Here is a 22,860-nt window from a genome sequence, read left to right on the forward strand (position 1 = left end):
GGGGGGGGGGGGGGGGGGGGGGATTTGGGGGGGTGGGTGGGAGGGTTTTTTCCCTAGGGGTACTTGTAAAAAAGCATATGGGAGTGTTATGTGCAGGAAAAACCCATTGTATAAGTTCTGTAGTATGATTGATACGTTTATGTTCTGTTCTGTTCTTTTCTCTTTCTCTTTTCTGTTGGGGGGGGGGTTTAATTGGTTGAAAATTTTTGTTGGAAAAACTTTGAATAAACATTTTTTTTAAAAAGAAAGGGGGCGGGATTCTCCACTCCCACGCCGAAGTGGCCGCGCCGTCGTGAACGCCGTCGAGGTTCACGACGGCGCGGAACAGCCCCGGTCCCGACTGATTCAGGCCCTGACAATGGGCCAGGATCGGGGCTGCGTCATCTACACGCGCCAGGCCTTGTCGCCCGCGTAAAAACGGCGCCGCATAGATGACAGGCCGGCGCCGCATAACGGGCGTCATCCGCGCATGCGCGGGTTGGCCGGCGCCAACCCGCGCATGCGTGGTTGCCGTCCTCTCTAAATCTGCCCCGCAAGAAGGTGGGGGACGGATCTTGCGGGGCCGCGGAAGAAAGGAGGTCCTCCTTCAGAGAGGATGGCCCGACGATCGGTGGGCACCGATCGCGGGCCACCCCACATTCCAGGTGAAGCCCGGTTCAGGATCCCCTCTCGCCCCCCCACAGGCCGCCCCCCCCCCCCCCAGCGTTCACGCACCGCCCACGACTGCAGCGAACAGGTGTGGACGGCGCCGGGGGGAACCCGCCGTTTTGGCATGGCGGCTCGGCCCACCCGGGCCTCAGAATAGCGGGGGTGCCGGAGAATCGGCATTTTGGGTGCTCCGGCGATTCTCCGGCCTGCGGCCCGTGAAACTCGACCGGGCCGTTCCCGCCGCTTGGGAGAATCGCGGGAGGATGTCGGACCGGCGTCCCCGGAAATTTTGGCGGCCCAGGCGATTCTCCCAACCGGCGTGGGAGTGGAGAATCGCGCCCAGGGTATCTTGCCGGTGACACCGAAAATGGCGATTTACCGCCCCCCCCCCCCGCTATTCTAAGGCCTGGATGGGCCGAGCGGCCAGGCCAAAACGGCGGGTTCCCCTCGGCGCCGTCCACACCTGGTCGCTGCAGTCGTGAGCGGTGCATGAACGCTGGGGGGGGCGGCCTGTGGGGGGGCGAGGGGGGATCTTGCACCGGGCTTTACCTGAAATGTAGGGTGGCCCGTGATCGGTGCCCACCGATTGTCGGGCTGTCCTCTCTGAAGGAGAACCTCCTTCCTTCCGCGGCCCCGCAAGATCCGTCCCCCATCTTCTTGCGGGGCGGACTTAGAGAGGACGGCAACCACGCATGCGCGAGTTGGCGCTGGCCAACCCGCGCATGCGCAGATGATGCCCGTTATGCGGTGCCGGCCGCGTCATCTATGCGGCGCCGCTTTTACGCGGGCGACAAGGCCTGGCGCGTGTAGATGACGCGGCCCTGATTCTGGCCCATTGTCAGGGCCTGAATCGGTCGGGACCGGGGCCGTTCCGCGCCGTCGTGAACGACGACGGCGTTCACGATGGCGCGGCCACTTCGGCGTGGGAGTGGAGAATCGCGCCCCCTAATCCCCACCTTCCCTGAAGGATCCTCCCTCAGCATCCTGGAGACAAGTTATAGAGTGGGTACTCATTCCCTTGTACCCCGCTCGGAGTACAAAGCGCCAGGTCCCCGCTTGTCAGGACTTGCACCAAATCACACCAGCGTGCCCCCCCCCGCCCCTCCCTCCCCCAATATATCCTTCTCAAACTAAGAAGTTAGCTGACCCCAGTTACTGAAAAACCGGTTTAAGCTACTTTCCTTAATTATCTAACTTAGCTGCACTTCTAGCAGATCCCTGAAACCCTGCTTAAAGCCTGTAAATTTAGATTTCAGTTAGATACTAACTACAGACAAAATAGTTTTTAATGAAGAAATTAACACTCCCTTACTCACCCAAACTGCCAGCAAACATAGCCTATTAATGAGCATTTATGAGATGCAAATACGTCTTCTGACCTAGATCAGCCAGAGAGTTGAGCCACCATCAAAATTGGGAGAGCAAAATTCCGAACTAAATTCCCGATAACGGAAAGCTGACTTTTCCCATTATTCCAAATCTTATGCTCCTGCACGCCATGAATCTTGCTGCTAGTAGGAGGGGAATATGGCGCCCCTTTGCTCAAGACACAAGTCAGGAGTGTGATGGACCACTCTCCACTTGACTGGAATAGTGCAGCCGAATTAATACACAAAATGCCTCCAGGAAAAAACAGTCTACTTGATCAGCACCCCAATAAGTGATTATTATTATCCTGACCTTAGCATTCACTCCCCCACTACTGATGCACAGTGACAGCAGTATGTAACATATAGGGAGTTCCAGTATTTTGACCCAATGATAGTGAAGGAACAGCAATATTGTTCCAAGTCAGGGTAATCTTAGAGGAAAGATTGCAGGTGGTGATGTACCCAAGCATCTGCTGCCCCTGTCATTCTAAGTGTCACAGGTTTGAAAGGTTCTGTTGAAAAGACTTGACAAATTGCTGCAGTGCATTTCGTATTGATTGATTGATTGATAGATATTTATTGTCACATGTACCGAAGTACAGTGGCAGCGTACTTTGGTACATGTGACAATAAATATCAATCAATCAATAAATCAATACGAAGTGCACTGCAGCAACTTGTCAAATCTGTTCAACAGAACCTTTCAAACCCATGGCCTGTGCCACTTAGTAGGGCAGGGGCAGCAGATGCTTGGGTACATCACCACCTGCAATTTTTCCTCTAAGGTTCCCCCGACTTGGAAATATATTGCCGTTCCTTCAATGTCATTGGGTCAAAATACTGGAACTTAAGGGCGGCATGTGGCACAGTGGTTAGCACTGCTGCGTACGGCGCTGAGGACCCGGGTTCGAATCCCGGCCCTAGGTTACTGTCCGTGTGGAGTTTGCACATTCTCCCAATATCTGTGGGTTTCACTCCCGGTATCTGTGGGTTTCACCCCCACAACCGAAAGATGTGCAGGGTAGGTGGATTGGCCACGCTAAATTGGCGCTTAATTGGAAAAAAAATAATTGGGTACTCTAAATTTATTTTTAAAAATACTGGAACTCCCTAACAGCTCTGTCAGTGTACCTGGAATTTACGCAGTCCGTTTCTTTCAGCAGCTGCTATCATGAGAAATATTGGGCGCGATCTTCCCAAAAGGGAACAAAGTCCCCCTAGCAAGCGTGTTTAGCCACATGTTTCCCAGCACTCGCAGTGCCGAGAAACACACGGCTATTTATTGTGACTCACGTTGAATAAGGGGCCAAAACAGGGAATGCGCAGCTGAGGCCGCACATAGCCCAATTTATTACAATGGGGAGCTCCGCTTGCCGGAACGCTCCATTGTAGCAAGAAATCGGGACACCATTTTTAAATGGTGTCCCGGGGCGAAATTCTCCGTTATTGGCGCAAAGTCCGCCGATGGGCGCAAAAAACGGCGCAAATCTGACTTGCGTCACGCCGGAAAAATCGTTGCAAAGTCTCCGGCCCGAAATGGGCTAGCAGCGACGTGACGGGATCCGCGCTTGCGCACGTGGTTCACGCCGTGCAGCGTCATACACGCCGCACGGCGTGACGGCTCATATGGACGCGCTGCTCCCCCCCACCCGACCGGAACACCCGACCGGAACACCCGACTGGATGGCTGGCCGCCGCTCAGCCCTGAGGTTCCAGTCAGGGGATGTGGAGGCACTCCTGGGCGCAGTGGAGCAGAGGAGGGAGGCCCTGTATCCCGGGCACGGCCGCAGAGTTGCCCCACGCCACAGCCGGCGTCTGTGGAGGGAGGTGGCAGAGGCCGTCACCGCTGCGGCCCTGACACCACGGACAGGCACCCAGTGCCACAGGAAGGTGAACGACCTCGTCAGAGCAGGCAGGGTGAGCTTCCCCCCCCCCCCTCGCCCGATATCCATATCCCCCCCTCCCCATATCCCCCCTCCCCATATCCCCCCTCCCCCATATCCCCCCTCCCCATATCCCCCATATCCCCCTCCCCATATCCCCCCTCCCCCATATCCCCCCTCACCCATATCCCCCTCACCCATATCCCCCTCCCCCATATCCCCCCTCCCCCATATCCCCCCTCCCCAATATCCCCCCTCCCCCATATTCCCCCCTCCCCCATATTCCCCCCTCACCCATATTCCCCCCTCCCCCATATTCCCCCCTCCCCCATATTCCCCCCTCCCCCATATTCCCCCCTCCCCCATATCCCCAAGTGAAACCAGCCCTTACCTTAACCTCTGCAATACACGCGCAACCGATGGCGTGCATTCATATACCTGCCTAACACTGTTGCCTTTTACCCCTGCCACCACCCCCCACAGGAGAAGCGCGCACACAACAATAGGGAGCATGTGAGGACTGGAGGAGGCCCCGCTGATGAGAGGCCACTGACCGAACACGAGGAAAGGGCCCTGGAACTAGCTGGCGGACCCGAGGACCGGGAGGTTGCTGATGAAGAGGTCGGGGGCGTACTAGCAAGTGAGCCACCGACAGCCCGTCCCCATATCCCCCCTCCCCTATATCCCCCTCCCCCATATCACCTGATCACTGCCTGCGTGTCTAACCATGCATGCTTCATTGTGTATCGCAGGACCAAACGTCGAGGCACCTATCCCCGCAGATGCAGACAGCCCGCAGGATGCCCCTCGGAGGCCACGGGAGACGGAAAGACCAGGACCATGCGGCATGCGACGCCCGCAGGATGCCCCTCGCACACCACGGGAGACGGAGAGACCCGGACCCTCCGGCATGCGACGCCCGCAGGATGCCCCTCGCACACCACGGGAGACGGAGAGACCCGGACCCTCCGGCATGCGATGCCAGCAGGATGCCCCTCGCACACCACGGGAGACGGAGAGACCCGGACCCTCCGGCATGCGACGCCCGCAGGATGTCCCTTGGAAACCACGGGAGACGGAGAGACCTGGAGCAACAGGGAGACGACGCCCCCATCACGTGCGGGTGCGACGACGCAGGCGTGTGCCACCCAGCGACGAGAGGGGCAGCCACAGGCCCCCGTCACAGCCGAGCCAGGACACCACTACCCAAGACACCACTACCCAGGACACCACTACCAAGGACACCCCTACCCGGGACACCCCTACCCGGGACAGCACTACCCGGGACAGCACTACCCGGGACAGCACTACCCAGGAAGACGAAATACCGGACAGTGACTCAGAGTGGATGGGTGGAGACGAACCCCCACCCCAAAGTGCCATGGACTCAGAGTGGGACGAAGAGCACGACACAACGCCACTGCTGTCACCAACACCCTCCACCATCGCAGAAACACTCACCTCGGTTGGGCACTTTAGTGATGAGGCGTCTGGTACACTCACTGGTGCGCATAACACAGCCGTCCCGGTACAGCAGGTGGAGGTAGGAGCAGCAGAGGGGCCGGGCGGTCGGAGTGCAGCCCAGCCCAAGCGAACATCTGCTGCCAAGATGGATCCCGGGTTCCTGGAGTTACCACACCCACACATAGATCCGATGCAACCACCGACGCGGAGACAAGCGAAGAGGGTGACGGCCGGCTTGCGGCGGCTGCAGTCGCAGGTGGAGGAGTCCACCCGCGTCTTGGAGCTGGGAGTGGTGCCGGTCATGTGTGCCACCCAGGCCGACACCGCAAGGGTCGCGTCCGCGGTGGAGGCAATGAGTGCGACGGTGTCAGACATGGGGAACAGTTTGCGAGGCCTGGGGCTTTCCGTGCAGGCGGCGTCTGTGGCCCAGGACATGGCTGCCCTCTCACAGGAGGCCATGAGCCAGTGCCAGCGTCAGATGGCAGTGGCGCTCAACGCCATGGCCCAGTCTCAGCAGGCCATGGCCCAGTCTCTGCAGGCCATGGCCCAGTCTCAGCAGGCCATCGCTGAGGGCATCGGCGCCAGTGGCCATGTGCGAGCCGGCGTCGCACAGTCACAGACAGGGTTTGCCAACCCTCTGGGCTCCATGGCTGCAAACCTGCAGACCCCTGTCGATACCAGCACGGGCCTCCAGGACTGGCAGCGCCAGATGTCGGGGGGGGCGACGGATGGCCAGTCCGTTCGCATCCCCCACCCATGTAGCGGCCTGGGGTCCATCGGGCACCCCGAGGGAGGAGGAGGTGGTGTGGTCCGTCCCGGCTCCCCCTGTAGGGGAGGTCCCGGAACACCGCGACACCTCGGACTCCCCCCCCCCCCCCCTTCCGTCCCAGGTGCATCGGGTGGGCAACGGGCAGGACAGGCTGGCAGTTCGCCATCCCAGTCGCCCGGGCCGCAGCCTGGCCCATCTAGGCCAGGACGCCCCAGGAAACGGCCGCCAAAGGGATCCTGTGTCAGAGGGCAGGAATCACAGGAGTCCACCTCCAGTTCTGCTGTACCGTCTGGGGAACCACGTAGACGTAGTCAAAGGGCCCGTAAGGCCAAACAATTAGACACTGAGTAAGTTGGCACGGGTGCAGGGCACAGATGAGTTTTAGGGGCTAGGGCACGTGCATGAACTCCTTTGGTTATTAAAGTCAATGTTACACCTACAGAAGCTGCCTTTGTGCTCTGTCCAAAGCGTGCGGGGGTGTCATGTACGTTGAGCGCAAGTGTGTGTGTGAGGGGTGGTCTTACCTCAGCCCCAGGTGAGTCTGCCCCGTTCCCCCTGGGCCGCCATCAACATCCCCCGGGCAGAGGACGGGACCGTGCGCTGCAGTGTCACAGCTGCATGCAGGGATGGTCCGGGTGGATGGTGGTACTGTGGCCATGGGTCAGACATAGTCCAACGATGTGGAGCCAGGAGCTCATCGCAGGGCGGGTTGTCATCGTCCTCCATGGCCTGCAATAGACACGCGTCCACCCGCAACTGTGTGAGCCCGGCCATTGTGCCGCAGGTGGATCGGCAATGGGGGGGGTGGTGTGCATGCGGGTGGGGTGTGTGGGGTTGGGGAGGGGGGTGAGGGTGCTGGGTGGGTGGATGGGTGGGGGGTGTGGGTGGTCGGCTGTTGCCATGGTGTGCGGTCTGTGGCCACACTACCCGATTCCCACGCCCATCTAGTCAGTGAAGCGGGCGGCTATCAGTCTGTCCCGTGCCCGCTGGGCCAGCCGGTAACGGTGGACAGCCACCCGCCTGTGTCTAGCCCGTCTGCCCTGACCATTGCCCCCATCCCCCTCATCTGGGGAGGACCACGCCTCTTCCTGCTGCTCCTCCACTCCGCCCTCCTCTGCCTGCGGCACATCGCCCCTCTGTTGGGCTATGTTGTGCAGGACGCAGCACACCACAATGATGCGGCCGACCCTATCTGACCGATACTGGAGGGCGCCCCCAGAGAGGTCCAGGCACCTGAAACGCATCTTCAGCACGCCAAAGCACCTCTCTATCACTCCCCTTGTCGCTACATGGGCATCATTGTAGCGGTTCTCCGCCTCATTGTGTGGCCTCCGTATAGGCGCCAACAGCCACGATCGCAATGGGTAGCCCCTGTTGCCCAGCAACCAGCCCCTCAGCCGGGGATGGCGTCCCTCGTACATGCCGGGGATGGATGACCGCGACAACACGTATGAGTTGTGTACACTGCCTGGGTAACGGGCACAGACGTGCAGGATCATCATGCGGTGGTCGCAGACCACCTGTATGTTCATAGAATAGGTCCCCTTCCTATTGGTGAACACGGCCCTGTTATCTGCAGGTGGCCGCACGGCGACGTGCATCCCATCGCGCCCTGGCCACGGCAGAGAAGCCCACGGCCCGGGCGTCTTGGCTGGCCCGGTCCACAGGGAAGCGGATGTAGCGGTGCGCCATGGCATATAGGGCATCTGTCACTGCCCGGATGCACCGATGACTGCGATATGCCGGACAGGCCCCACTCGGTGCCTGGAATGACCCCGTTGCATAAATGTTCAGGGCCACCGTAACCTTGACGGACACGGGGAGAGGGTGTCCCCCGCCAGTGTCTTGCGGTGACAGGTGTGCCAGCAGGTGGCAGATGTGTGCCACGGTTTCCCGCCTCATCCGGAGTCTCCTGCATTCCCGGTCCGTGAGGTCCTGGTATGACTGCCGGGGCCGGTACACACGGGGCGCCCTCGGGTGCCTCCGTTGCCGTGGGGCCGCGACGTCCTCCTCCCCCTCCTCGTCCTGTCGGTCAGGTGCACCTCCAGCCTGGGCCGCTGCCGCCTGCCCCTCTGCGGCAGCCTGCGCCGCCTCTCTGGCACGCTCCTCCTCCTCCTCCTCCTCATCCAGGGCAACATAGACATTAGCGGCTGCCGCCACGGCGGCCAACATCGCTGGATGATCGGAAAACATGACGGCCTGGGGGGGGACGACGACATGTCATCATTGCCCATATCCCCTCCTTCCCCCCAGCCAGGTGGCATGGACCGCATGTTGGAGGCTGGCACCTGGCCAGGTGGACCAACTCACTTGCCCTCGCATCCCCCTCCCCGGCACGGAACCCCCCCCCCCCCCCATCCTCCTCCCCGGCACGGACCCCCCCCCCCCCCCCCCCCCACCCCCCTCCCCGGCACGGACCCCCCCATCCTCCTCCCCGGCACGGACCCCCCATTCCCCTCCCCGGCACGGACCCCGCATCCCACTCCCCGGCACGGACCCCGCCCCCCCCCATCCCCCTCCCCGGCATGGACCCCCCCCCATCCCCCTCCCTGGCACGGACCCCCCCATCCTCCTCCCCGGCACGGACCCCCCCATCCCCCTCCCCGGCACGGACCTCCCATCCTCCTCCCCGGCACGGACCCCCCATCCCCCTCCCCGGCATGGACCCTCCCATCCCCCTCCCCGGCACGGACCTCCCATCCCCCTCCCCGGCACGGACCCCCCCATCCCCCTCCCCGGCACGGACCTCCTATCCTCCTCCCCGGCACGGACCCCCCATCCTCCTCCCCGACACTACACCCCCCCCCCCCCCCCCCATCCCCCTCCCCGGCACGGACCCCCCCATCCCCCTCCCCGGCACGGACCTCCTATCCTCCTCCCCGGCACGGACCCCCCATCCTCCTCCCCGACACGACACCCCCCCCCCCCCCCCCATCCCCCTCCCCGGCACGGACCCCCCCATCCTCCTCCCCGGCACGGACCCCCCCATCCTCCTCCCCGGCACGGACCCCCCCCCCCCCATCCTCCTCCCTGGCACGGACCCATCCCCCTCCCCGGCACGGACCCCCCCCCATCTCCCTCCCCGGCACGGATCCCCCTCCCGGCACTCCCCCGGAGCCCAGCCCACTCTAACCACCCTTCCGCCGCACACACACACACAAAACCCTACACACACCTCTCCCCCACACATTCAGACTGCGGCCACGCCATCGCCTGCCCAGCGGCCAACCCCCCAGGCCGTCACTCACCTCCACGCTGGTCGGCGTGAACCTGGAGCACAGGTTCACGCCGATGAAAAGGAGGTTTGATTTACGTCGACGTGACCGGTCATCACGTCGACGGGACTTCGGCCCATCCGGAAGGGAGAATATCGGCAGGCCCAAAATCGGCTGCCTTGCGCACACCCGTGCCATTCTCCGACGTCTGCGGCGCCATTAACGCCCCGCCGACTTTTCTCCCTTCGGAGACTTCGGCAACCGGCGGGGGCGGGATTCACGGCGGCCAACGGCCATTCTCTGACCCGCTGGGGGGTCGAAGAATGACGCCCCTGATCTCCGAGGCACAAAAAAAAGTCCCCAACCCCTTCCCATCCCAAACGCAACATGAGAGGGTACCCCGCAACCTCAGTGGGCAACCATAGCCCAATCACATGTGTGCAAAAAATGCCAGCTTGGCACCATGGCAGTACCCCTTCCAGCTGACAGTGCCACCTGGATACTGCCAGGCTGGCACTTTTGGTTACCCAGGAGGCACCAGCTGTGCCAGGGCATCATCCTGCCCAAAGGGCATGCAGCTGGGGCCTCTGACCCCCTTGGAGACCACCACAAGTGCTATTCCATCTGGTCCCTGTTTATGGAGACCAGTACCAAACGGCGCTCATCCGAGGTCCCCGAGGAGAAGGGATTGAATCCCAAAGCTTCAATTACCTTGGGAATCTGCACATTAGCGTAAGGCTGACTGCCTCACTCTAATAATATTCAGGTTTGCTAAAAAGTGATCCTGCTCATTGTGCGCAGGATTCTCCTTGCAAACTCTCATGAGATTGTGTTGAATCTCACGAGGCGTTGCGAGCAGGGTGGATCCTGGGAGCGGCGTCTCCCGGCTTTCACCGGCCACACTGCGCCTCGGCGAGATGCTTTTCCATGGCCGGCAGATCGCACCCTTTGTGTCATGTGTACTTTATCAGTCATGACCTGACTTCAATATATTGTTGAAAAATGGAAGTAAGCTAAGGAAGTGCTATCTATCAAAACCCGACCATGGTTTCAAAGTTCATGCTGATGCTTCATAAGGTTTATGTATTTCAATTGTAATTGTTCTATTTCCTGCAGGGGTTCATCCTCTAGGTTGTTTCAGTCAATTTGGTCAACTGCAAATGGAGATGCCATTGAAAATACTTTGAAAAATAACATGGATCACAGAATTTCAAATCGTTTAGGTATTTCTCAATACTATGAAGAAAACTCTCAAGCGTTAGCTGAAACAGGAACATTTGATGAACTTTATCAGGGTTTCCAAAGTTTTAATCTTTCAGAACCATGGATGGCCATGATTAATAAGGATACCAATCATTGTGATTCTCAGCCCGGTGATGTCTCTTCAGTGAGAAACAATACCATGCCTCATAAAGAAGGGTTCTCCTTACAGACTAAGGAATTTGATTGCTGTTCACCGAGGTTATGAGGAAACAGAAAGGGAGTTTCTGATTTTGCTACTCGTAATTTCCGGAATAATTGTAGTACTAGTGATATAAACGCACGCAAGGAGCAGTACAAAACTGACCGATTTAGAGAGAATAAATTTTCAACATTTGGAATTAAAGATCATAGCCGGAGTTCTGAAAATAGTTACAGCCCACATGTTGGTGAACTGTGGGGAAAGGTGCTGCAGGAAAAGCAACCAATACAAAAGGGATATGAAGACTTCAGTGCCAGTCCTCTTAAAAATAGCTCTTCTGTTTCACAAATGAACTTTCATGGGCATCAGCTTTCCAAGGAGAATGGCTTTGTAGCTGACATGAACCGAAATCTGCTTTAGACTTTACAAAACAGGAAAACCATGCTCTTATTTACGAAGCAATTTTGAAAATCAGTGTGAAAAGCTTCATCAGAATTGCCTGGATGGCCTTCCCAGGACATCTGAATATGTTAATTTGACAAATATTATGCCACAGAGAGGTGAATATAGTCCTCATTCTTCCCAAAGCAGCTTGCTGTGGTCTGACAGCCACATGTTGAGCTCCTCTGGTGAGCCTAGTCCGGTGTTTAGAAAAGATGGGAACATAATTTCAACAAGTTCACAGACAACTATTTCTGCTGGAAGTAGCGGGTCCCCAGCACAGTTACCAATTTCTGGTGTCCCTTCAACCTACATATTATCTTCGGCAGCTCCATTGGAATCCTTGAGGCACAATGGATGCCAAATATTTCCTAGCAATACCATTAATGATTGGGGTTCATCCAATGCTGGTGTTCAGGTGCAAGAACAAAAGAAGACTAATACATCATTGCAGATTGAATCTTCTGGGACGAGAGATGATCAGTATCGAAAATCAATCTACAGGCTTTGGTACCAACTGGACACCACATCGCAATGCCGGTAACGATGAGCCAGGCAAATATTTCAGATTTCCTAACAAACATGGACACAATGGTGCTAACAACAGAGATGATAAGAGAGGACGGAAAAATGTGGTATCCACATTCTTTTCAGTCTGGACCTTTAGTCAAAATCACCAACAGTATAATGGTTACTGTAGAAAGCAAGAACAGGATTGTAGCAATTTGTCTGATTTTATTAATCACTCTTTTGTACCCCCATTCCCATTCATGATGCCTGATTTTAAGCAAAATCAAAACTTTTCTCAATTTGGCCCACATGGATTTTCTTCAACCAGTTTTCCTTTTCCTCCTTCAACATTTCCATTCCCTGAACTTATTGACTTTTTTTCATTACGATGATTTTAATCAGCTGCACCCTTTTATGAATGACCTTTTTGGTAGCGATATGACCACACCGTACTTTGGCTTTCCACCACCTTTTTCCAAGTACAGACCTATGAAGAATCGCAGTGGGCCAGCAAATGAACTTCATATTCGACTAGAAGAGTGTTATGAGCAGTGGCGGGCTTTGGAAAAGGAGAGGAAAAAGGTAAAGAACTTGCAGGAAATACTGTGGTGTTCATGTTTATTTCTGGTCTTTGCACATGCTTGAATGAACCACTAAAAATTATTAGGAAAGGCATTGTCAGCTAGTCAAAGAGAATGCTGAAGAAGGGAACTGAATGTAGAGTTTAAGAATATTTCTTATAGTTTGCTGAGCCTCGTATAGCAGTTTAAAACAAAATACTATTTAATTATAATAGTTTGGTTTTGCAGAACTTGAAAAGATTATCTGTAATTTACCCTATTAACTGAAAAATATTATTAAATTAAATATTTTCAAAGTGCATCGACTTAAATACCTGGAATTTAAAACACTTAAAGCATTTTAAGGGCTCAAATCATACACACTAGAGTTAGTTCTCACTAGTAATGATTAAAGCCTTGGTAATATTGAAAGATATTTGTTCCATTTAATTACAGTTAAAATTATCTTTAGATATCTCAACTGCTTTTACTCATCTCAGTAGTTTAAAACCTTTTGGCTGTCCTGTTAGGTTAATCAAATATACTATTGTCATCTGTTGAGGCTTGACCTTCTGGAACATATAGGGCATGTGACCCCTTGAGCCTGTTCCATCATTCAACAAGATCATGGCTGAACGTCAACCTCAACTCAACTTTCTTGCCCAATTCCCATATCCTTTTGCCGAAAATCCAAATATCTTTTGATCTCAGCCGTAATTTTATATATATATATATATATATATATATGCGTACTTCAAAGTTTCACCAACTTGAGTGAAGAATTCTCCTTATCGGTCCTAAATGGCTGACTCCTTATCCTGTCTTGGACTCATCTGCAAGAAGAACATTGATATTGTGAAAGCCTCTCAGAATCTTATACGTTTCAATGTAATCATCTTGCTCTTCGAAACGCCTGAGGTTTTAGGTGCATCCGAACCAATCTTTTTCGTAGGACAGCTCCTGCACCTCGATAATCAATCACATCAAACTTTTGTTGCACTCCCCCTTAAGACAAGTATATCTTCCCTTGTTTACAGAGATCAAGATTGTGCACCGTAGCTCTGGTGTGATTTCACCAAGTCTCTACAGTTGCAGCAGGACCTTCTCATCATGTGCTCCAAATCCCATGTCATAACAGGCAAACATGCCATTTGTCTTCCTAACTGCTTGCTGTACCTGCTTTTTTAAAACTTTGCTGTGTTTGTGTACATGGAATCTTAAATTCCTCTGAAACCAACATTTAATGCTTTACCACCAGTTTTTAAAGAACTTGAGACGGATTTCTCCCAACCCACCCTTGGTGGGTTTGGTGGCGGGCAGATGCAGAGAATCTCGCGGGAGCCAGAAAGTCAGAAACCTGTCGGCGTAAAATCGTGTTGCAAATCTCCCAATGGCAGGTTGGTCATCCCGCTGGCAGGTTGGCATGAATTCCAATTGCATCTCATGAATGAATGCTCATTAAAACAACTGCCCCGCGGCATCCTGCCAGTCCTTCTAATCTTGCGTCACGCCAACGGGAAATCACACTGGAGTCAAACCTGATTGATGAGTGGCGTGCACAGACAGCCCTCAGTTCGCCAGAGACTTTGAGGTGAGTGCAACAAAGACTGCTTGCCATGGTGCTGCGCCGTTCCTGATGCACTGAACATCCTGCCCTACAGCCCCCCCCCCCCCCCCCCCCCCCCCCCCCCCCCCAACCACCACCACCACGCTGGTGCCACACACTTTTATCTGCTCAGCACTCATGCAGTCAGCACAATAATGATCCAAAATTTGAACAGGGCTGTAGTAGTGGGGGTGCAGTGGTGGCATGGCAAAGACAATGGGGTGGCAATGTGGGAGGAGGGCTGTGCAAGGAGAAGAGTTAGGGAAGGGCAAACAATAGGGGGGACAATGTGGAAGGAGGCTTATGCATGGAAGGGTGAGGGTTCGCGATGGTAAGCAAGGAAGTGGATGGATAAAGAGGTCAAACAATGGAAGGTAGAGAGAAAACTGAATTGGGGGAGGGGGGGTAGGAGATGGGGCCCCAACAATGTAGACAAACAAGGGTGTCATATGGATCGGACATGTGTTACTGGAAAGGGATGAGCACAAACTGCAGGTTATGGGGTTCGCAAAAACATTGAACAGGTCGGGGCTGCAATGGTTTGTGACTGTTGTCTATAGTCTTCTATGAAAACAGGAACAATGTCTAGACTCCCATTTATGTTCAAGGGCTGGCAGACAGGAGTCACAAGAGTGCAGACATTCTTGCTGCGAAATGGAAGCAAGTCACAGCTGATAGGCAATCCAGGAGCTATGTGGACCTCACAGTCAGAAGTGTGGGAGGACCACTAAGCTGAGCTCTGGGACTACTTGGATCACATAGTCACTTGGTACGCTACAGCGAACAGGCTCCAGGTCATTTACACAAGACACACATTGTTCCCCTGGAAGCTTGATTTCTAAATTTGCCCTGAATAACGGACTCAAAGCATTAGCACTGTTGCTTTCCTAACAGAAGTTGCCAGACCTGCATTTTCAGTATTTATTTCAGATTTTCAGCATTTGCAGAATTTTTTTGCTTTTATTGTCATCATTATGTGAACTTTGCTCTGGCCAAGGATATCTAGGCTCACAGGTTCAAGGGCTTTGGCGCTATCTCTGGTTACCAAGAGTGCAGGGAGCAATTGACTGCACTCATATGTCCTTGCAGGCTCCCTGGCAGAAATCCTTGGAGTTCATCTACCGCAAGGGCTTCCATTCCATTAATGTGCAGTTAGTGCGCGACGATCAAAAGCACATCCTGCACATTTGTGCATGGTTCCCTGGGAGTTGCATGACTCCTGCATTCTCAGTCATTCCCACATGCCTTGGATCGTTGAGGGGTCTCAAAGTGCCGGGATGGATGCTGGGGGATAAGGGCCACCCTCTTAAGCACTGGTTCATGGCTCCATTGCGTCGTCCTGAGACTCCAGTCAAGGAAAAGTACAATGCTGCTCATGCCACCACACTCTCATAGCGCAGACCATAGAACTTCTGAAGATCCAATTCAGATGCCTGGACTGCTCAGGTGGTTCTCTGCGATTTGCACTGGAGAGGGTTAGCAAGCAGTTTGCTGTGCCCTGTACAATCTGGCTATGCAGAGAGTGAGGCCCTGCCAGAGGGTTAACTAGAGGAAGAGGAACCCTCCGTCGACACAATGGTGCAGACCATGAGGAACCGCCAGGGCTGGCAGAGCCAGATGATGCCAGGGCTCGAACCAGCTGCCCCTCCGTCCAATGTTGAACCCCAGGGCCCTATGGACACCGAGCGGGAGGAAAGGGTGCTGGGTGGCTATCCGGACCTGTCCCATGGAGTGGCAACGGTGGCCACCAGCTTGCCCAAGTTCCACCCCTCTGATGAGGCTGTGTCTCACAGCCAGCACATGGGTACAGGGTTACACACAATAAATACCCTTGTGCACACCCAGTATGATGCTTCTGTCACTTTCTTTTGCAATGCAGGCCGACCTCTGAACCCTTGGCCAATCTCTACAGGCATCTCCCCCTCCCCGTGGCACTCACCCACCCTCCGGCCGTGGTCATGTCCCCGGAGCTGTGTCCCAACTCCTGGGTGTTCGGATGTTGACAGCTGTGTGTATGCTGTTGCCTCCCGCAGTGTCAGGCAATGTGTCCATGCATCAAGGTGTAATTGGGATGCTAGGCAATGACTCCCACATGCTACATGGCCCGCCCACCCATGGGAATCCACTTTGATTGTGTGAAGTGCTCACCTAACCACGATTGCCAATTCCCTATTAGCAAAAGCCTCAGCCACACAGCCAGAGGCCTCGGCAGTCAATGGGGGTTATGGGTGGTTGATGGGGCAGGCGGGCAAGGACAGAATGGGTACACACGATCCTGGGGTTGGCATGGTGGTTCCGCGCGCGGTTCACGCCACCTTCCCATGGTGGCCCACCCCTGTGGAGGATCCTCCACCCCCAGCCGAGGGCCCCCAACCCCTGCCAAGCCCTTGTGGGAGGAAACCGTAGCAACCGGAGGAAACCCACGCAGACAATGGGAGAATGTGCAGACTCCGCACAGACAGTGACCCAAGCCGGGAATCGAACCTGGAACCCTGGCACTGTGAAGCAACAATGCTAACCACTGCGTTACCGTCTGCCCAGGCCTTGGCACTGAAAGCTGATGCTGCCTTCTTAAGACTGCTAGCTTTTTACCTCTGCGTTGCTGACATCCTGCACTGTCTGATGAAGACAGGTGGCTGGAGAGTGATATGAATGTGCTGGACTGCTGTTTAAATGTGGCGCCGGGACCTTCCAACCCGCCAGCTGAAGGCGGGCAGGCGAACCAGCAGGCAGCCCACCATGAGAGTCAGAGATGAACTCGCCTGTGCATAATTAATGACTTTCCAACCACTGAATCTGGCGTGGGATTCCCCCCTCACCCCCATTCTGCCCAATAGGACAGGCAATGCCGGAGCTGCCCGCCACTGTACCTGGTCTCAAAATGGGAGAATTCCATCCTCTGTTTTTCTCATCTTCCTACCAAAGTGAATAACCTCACATTTTCCCACTTTGTACTTCACCTGCAATATGCTTCTGCATGCACTTGGATTTGGGAGGAAAAAGCACTCTTCTGCGACTTCAGGAATGCAAGAACTAGGAGCAGGAGTAGGCCATCTGGCCCCTCGAGCCTGCTCCACCATTCAATGAGATCATGGCTGATCTTTTGTGGACTCAGCTCCACTTTCCGACCTGAACACCATAACCCTTAATCCCTTTATTCTTCAAAAAACTATCTATCTTTATCAAAGAGTAGATAGCCAGGAAACTCTTGACCCACATTTACCTGAATTACCTACTTCCTGACGCTAAGGAAATCCTCCCAGAGACACAGAGTGGCTTTTGACCTTTACAAGAAGAACCTCTAACATGGCCTTTGTTGGCAGACAAATCAAAGAAAACTATCGAGAACAAATCCAAGAACTCTGACATTCGTTTATTGGCCTGACCAAAGCATTTGACTCTGTGAAGTACAGGGCTTTGTGGATTGTGCTCCAATTATTTGGAACTTGCATCACAATCCTGCAATAGTTTCATGATGATATGACTGAAACTGTCTTAAGTGGGAGTCAGGTAAGGATAAATGATAGCCCCATACTATTTACGATCCACTTGACAATGGCTGTTCACCTCATCAAAGATAAACCGTCCCCTCATACCAGTAATAATTACCAACTAGGTGGAAAACTCTACCCTCAGTCACCTCTGTGCCAAAACTAAACTGACCACCATAGATCTACATGATCTACTTTTTGCACATGACGCAGTGTTGTGGCCTACTCTGCACCAAATTTGCAAACGACACTCAATCTCTCAATTTTGCATACAAGAATCTCTGACTGTTCTTGAGTATTGCCAAAACAAAACTTATGTATTAACCCACACCTGGCTAGCCAGATATTCCATCCCCCCTGTGTGATGAAGGAGAGACTCTGGAATATTTGAACATTTCCCATATTTTGGCATCCACCTCTCCCAAAAGACCACCATTGATCCAACAGTGGATCAGCAGCACCAGCTCAGCGTTCTACAAACAAACGTTTGACAACAAAGACCGTTGCAAGTCAACAGAAGTCCTAGAATGCAGAGCAGTTGCTGCCATGTCATTCCTGCATTGCAGTGAGACTTGGACTGCATATCAGTGACACATAAGAATAATAAATAAATTCCGTCAGCAATGGACGCGATTTAACTAAATGGGAATAAAGTTCCATAGCCAACGCGTTTAGCCACGATTTTCCCAGTGCTCGCAACACCAAGAAACAAAAGGCCATAAAACGTGACTCTTGTTTAATAAGAGGCCTCAATGGGGAATGCGCGGCTGAAGCCGCACATAGCCCCGTTTTGTACACGGAGGAATTCCAGTCACCGGAACTCAGTGTAGCGAGAGATTGGGACGCCATTTTTAAATGACATCCCAAACTCCGAGGCTCCGAAGCAACCTCCGCACCCCCTCCCTCTCGCAACACCCATGCAGGGGAACCCCAGCCTGATCACACCCATGCAAAAAATGCCAGCTTGGCAGTGCCAGACTGACACCCTGGCAGTGCCCCTGCCAGACTGGCACCCAGTTCACACTGCCTGGGTGCTTGGCTGGCACCAGCAGTTGCAGGATATCACCCTGTCCAAAGGGCATGCACCTCGGGGCCTCAGATCCTCTGGGAGATCCCCATGAGTGCCGTCCCGTCTGGTCCTCGTTTATGGAGACCAGTACTGAACGGCATTCCTCCAAGACGAAGGAGATTGATCCCACGCCTTGGTGACTCGCAAATCTGCATATTAAAGTGAGACGAGCGGTCTCGCTCTAATATGCAAAATTGCTATTAAAAAAAAGAGATCCTGCCCACAATGGGCGGGATTCACGTTGCAACATCACTTGGGATCGTGTTAGATCTCATGAGGCATTGTGAGCCGGTTAGATCCCGGAGCAAGGTCTCCCGGCTTTTATTGGCTGCGCCGCGACGCGCTGGTTTTCAGGCGCAGCGTGGCCGTTTGATCGCCTCCCCCAAACCTATGCTTTACCTCTGCATTCATTGGGAAGACTATTAAACAAATGCTAGTGTCTGTCTGTGTTGAAGCCAGCTTGACAAGCATTCAGGCAAAACTGTGAAATCGACTTTCATGCACTGAACACCACGTCAGAATGGCCAAAAACCACATACTTGACCAGTCCTGTTTGGCTGGCTCTCAATGACCAACTTTTGGGGAATTGTTTCAGAGACATTCTGAAGATCCTTTGAAGCATAGGAGCATTAACATTCATGTCCGGTAGGAACTTGTTATCAAGCGTTCATAACAGTGACAACCTGTCCATCAAGCTGCTTGATGCTATGAGTTACAACATCTTAATCACGAGGGAGAATGGCAGCAGAAAAGGAACGAAAATGAAGCAAATCCCGCACTCTAGATCCCACTCCATTGTGGAATGTCCTGCCCCATGTGCCCAAAGATATGCAGGTTGAGAATCGGCCTGTTCAGTCACACAGCAGATATTCATGACCCTGAGTTCACATCATCCTCAAATCAACAAATCCACCTGCCACCAACTTGTTTATACCCCTTTAAAGAATTTTCTCAGGGAGGCAGAGTTTGGTGCAAGAAGGGTGAGTAAGAATATTCTTTTCTATTTGCTTTTACTTTTACATGGCACTACCCCAGTCGTTTCAGAAGAACTACAATTGGGTTGCTGGTTCACTTGCTTTGACACATGAGATGCCAGGTCATGAGATGACCTCTTAATAGCTTCTCGGTCTTTTGGCTAAGATGAGTATGAGGTCAGGTGTAATGCCTGGATCTAGTATGTCGGTGGGGACCATGAATTCGATTCAATTTGAAAACTTTTCACTGTACTTCGGCACATGTGACAAATATCAATCAATAAATCAATCAAATGGTTTTTGGAGCAGGCAAGGAGCTGGATTAGGTGTTTGACCCTGTCCACACTCTGAGCTCTGGCTTTGTAACTCTGATAAAGGAATAAAAAAAAGGAATAGACATCCTCTGAATCTTGGAGCCCTTGAAGGCCCCACCATAAACTGCCCACCTACCCATGTGCAGAGGTAGACCTGGTCATGGGGCAGCAGACAACTTGTGCGGCTGAGGGAGGGAGGGCAAAGGCTGAGAAATGGAACCCTGAGAAGAGCTCCCACTGTCATTAACCCTTTTTCCATCTTCCTGCTCAAGGCCTAACTGCATTCTTCTGCTAACCAAGAATATAAGAGAACTTGGCTGCATGTTAGTGTGGCATTCAGCAATGAAGGCAATGCTTTGTTTGATGCTTTGTAAGATGGCAAAGAAACACTACTCCAATTGTGGCTCTACCAATGCCCTATATAGATTCACTTGCCTCCTTGCATTTATAATTAGTGCCCCTAATTTAGCACTCAGGATGCCAGTTACTGTTTTTATGGTCATTTCTCCCTGAAACCTTTTTTTCGAAGATCTGGGGCGAAATTCTCCTACCCGCCCCGCCCCATTTCTGCGCCGACCGGCCGGCGGGAGTCTCCGTAACACCGGCCGGTCAATGGGGTTTCCCATTGTGGGGCACCCCCACGCCGTCGGGAAACCCCCGGGCGCCGGCAGAACGGAGACTCCCGCCGGCGGAGAATGACGCCCCTGAATCTAGATCTTTCTGTTCTTCTATATTGAGAATTTTTTATCTCATACGGGTATGTTTCCATTCTGTTGTACCAAAAATGTACTGATTGAATTTCCGACATTTCTGCAGTTCATTAGTGTTCTTCATCGTTTACCAATTCTCTGATTCATATCATTAGCAAATTTTGAAATTCCTCTGCACTTAAGTCCATACATGTTCACAGATGATGTGAACCTATTCATCACAGTTTCTTCCCAAGCTTGTAACGGACACCCAGGAAGACAAATTTAAAACATTAATCTCATTCTTCACTTTTATTTTATTTTTTTTATTACAGACTGAAGCTGAGCTTGCAAGAAATTTTCCTGGAAAGCGAGTGTCCAGTTCAAACAATACTCCTATTCCTCGCCTGCCTTCCAATCCCTCAAGAGTAGATCGTTTAATTGTTGATCAGTTACGTGAACAAGCTAGGGTAGGTTTTCGTATTAGGAGTGTTTGTTTTCTGTTTAATTTTTTACCACAATTTGTTTTTGTTGTTTTATCCATTTTCTCAGGCCTTAATTACAAAACATAAACTTTGACATTTTTTGTAAATAAAATAAGTTAATTTTAAAATAAAAATTTGAGTTAAAAAAGGCGTAATGGAATATCAGATATGCACTGAGCATTTGTTAATGTATATAGTAATTTTAAGGCTGTAGATTTTTACCCAACCACTCAGTGTTTTGCAACAAAAAGAATAGGGAAGCAACCTGAATATAGGCCACTAATGTTGCAACTTTGAACTGGGTATGAAAGAACCCTAGGCAATGCATAACTACTTTCTTCATTCAGTTTTCCTTTCCTTTCTGTGACCACGAAACTAAAATTATATGCACAAATCTATTACTTGTTCTAGTAGTACAACTTTTAAACATTAATTACCCATTTTAATATTCAGTTAAATTTGTTTCTCTATTTTCCCGGATCTCACTGTACCATGCAGAAGAGAAACCAGGAAAACTGAGATAAATGCTAGGCGGTGTGAGATTGTCTTTGTGACAATTATTGTTTTCTTTTCTCCTTCAGCTGTGCTGCCTTCATCTTTGCAATTTTGAAAATAGGCACCTCTCTGGCACTTACAAATGGTTTTCTAAGCATCCCACATTGAACTGCATATAAGAGAAAATCAATGTTGGGTGGCACAGTGGCATAGTGAGTGGGTGATTGTGGCGTTTGCATGTTCACCCCGTGTTTCCGTGGGTTTCCTCCAGGTGCTCTGGTTTCCTCCAACAGTCCAAAGATGTGCAGGTTAGGTGGATTGGCCATTAGTGTCCAACGGTTAGGTGGGGTTACAGGGCTATGGCAGGGGAGTGGGCCGAGGTTAGGGTGCTCTTTCGGAAGGTCACTGCAGAGTCGATGGGCCGAATGGCCTCCTGCACTGTAGGAATTCTATAAATGTGGCTGGAACCTTTCTACTACACTTGAATTTCCTGTCTCCGCAAACCGAACTCAAGAGAAACTGCCATGACCTGCTCGATTTTCTTTCCAGGGGAGCGGGTGCTGAAAGGCTTTAGGCACACTGACCTCCAAAATGGTGCGGACGCAGCCCAAGAGGCTGCTGGTTGCCGAGGTGAGCCGGTTTAAAGGTCCACTTTGATGCTCTGGGACTTGTCCCAGTTGTAATAAAAAGCAGCTTTCTAGCCCTCAACCTCACATTCCCCATCCGTGCCAACTCATGCCTCTGTACACACCGCTATGGCCTCTCTCAGCTTCTGTACCCAACCCCATGGGACCTCATAACGTTCATGCCTACTGTGCCCCTCTACCCACCGCTCATGGTCCCTCATACATTCCATGCCAACCTATGCCTCTCTACCCTGCTCATGGTTCCTTATACCTCTGTGTCAACCTATGCCCCTCTACAACCCTTGTGGTCCCTCATCTACCCCCCATGCCAACTTATGTCTCCTCACCCCTCTGCCAACCTGTGCCCATCACCTTTTACCCTCCATGCCAACTCATCTACTATTTCTCATGGGCAGACCTCGGGAACCATGTTGACATGAAATAAAGTTCTACGTATTCATTACAGATTTCACTATCTTTTAAAAAAAACTATCACTGATTTTAAAAAAAATATTCAATAATTTAAATCCCTTCAAGTATATTATCTTGTAATTCAACATTTGTATTCATTGCCCCACATTAAAGACAGCTAATCTCTTTATGGCCACTTGGAGTTGCCAATCAAACTGAATTTACAGGCCACTACTGTGATAGGTTGTGGAAGCAGCAGAGCAGAAATAATACTGTAATAGCATTCAGACTTATGTGAACAACATCCATTGAAATTTCTTTAAAAAATATTTTTATTCTCCTCCTTTTTCACATTTTCTCCCGCATTTACACCCATCAACAATAACAATAATCAGTAAGATATATCAATCCCCATAACAATAACAACGATCCCATCCA

At 52.4% G+C, this 22,860-nt stretch overlaps 1 pseudogene; it reads left to right on the forward strand.

Moving 5' to 3' along the window:
• Positions 1-22,860, forward strand: part of LOC140424751 (meiosis-specific coiled-coil domain-containing protein MEIOC-like) — a 124,108-nt pseudogene that overhangs the window by 66,741 nt on the left and 34,507 nt on the right.

This window comes from Scyliorhinus torazame, chromosome 6 (genome assembly GCF_047496885.1).
Source record: "Scyliorhinus torazame isolate Kashiwa2021f chromosome 6, sScyTor2.1, whole genome shotgun sequence".
Taxonomy (NCBI): domain Eukaryota; kingdom Metazoa; phylum Chordata; class Chondrichthyes; order Carcharhiniformes; family Scyliorhinidae; genus Scyliorhinus; species Scyliorhinus torazame.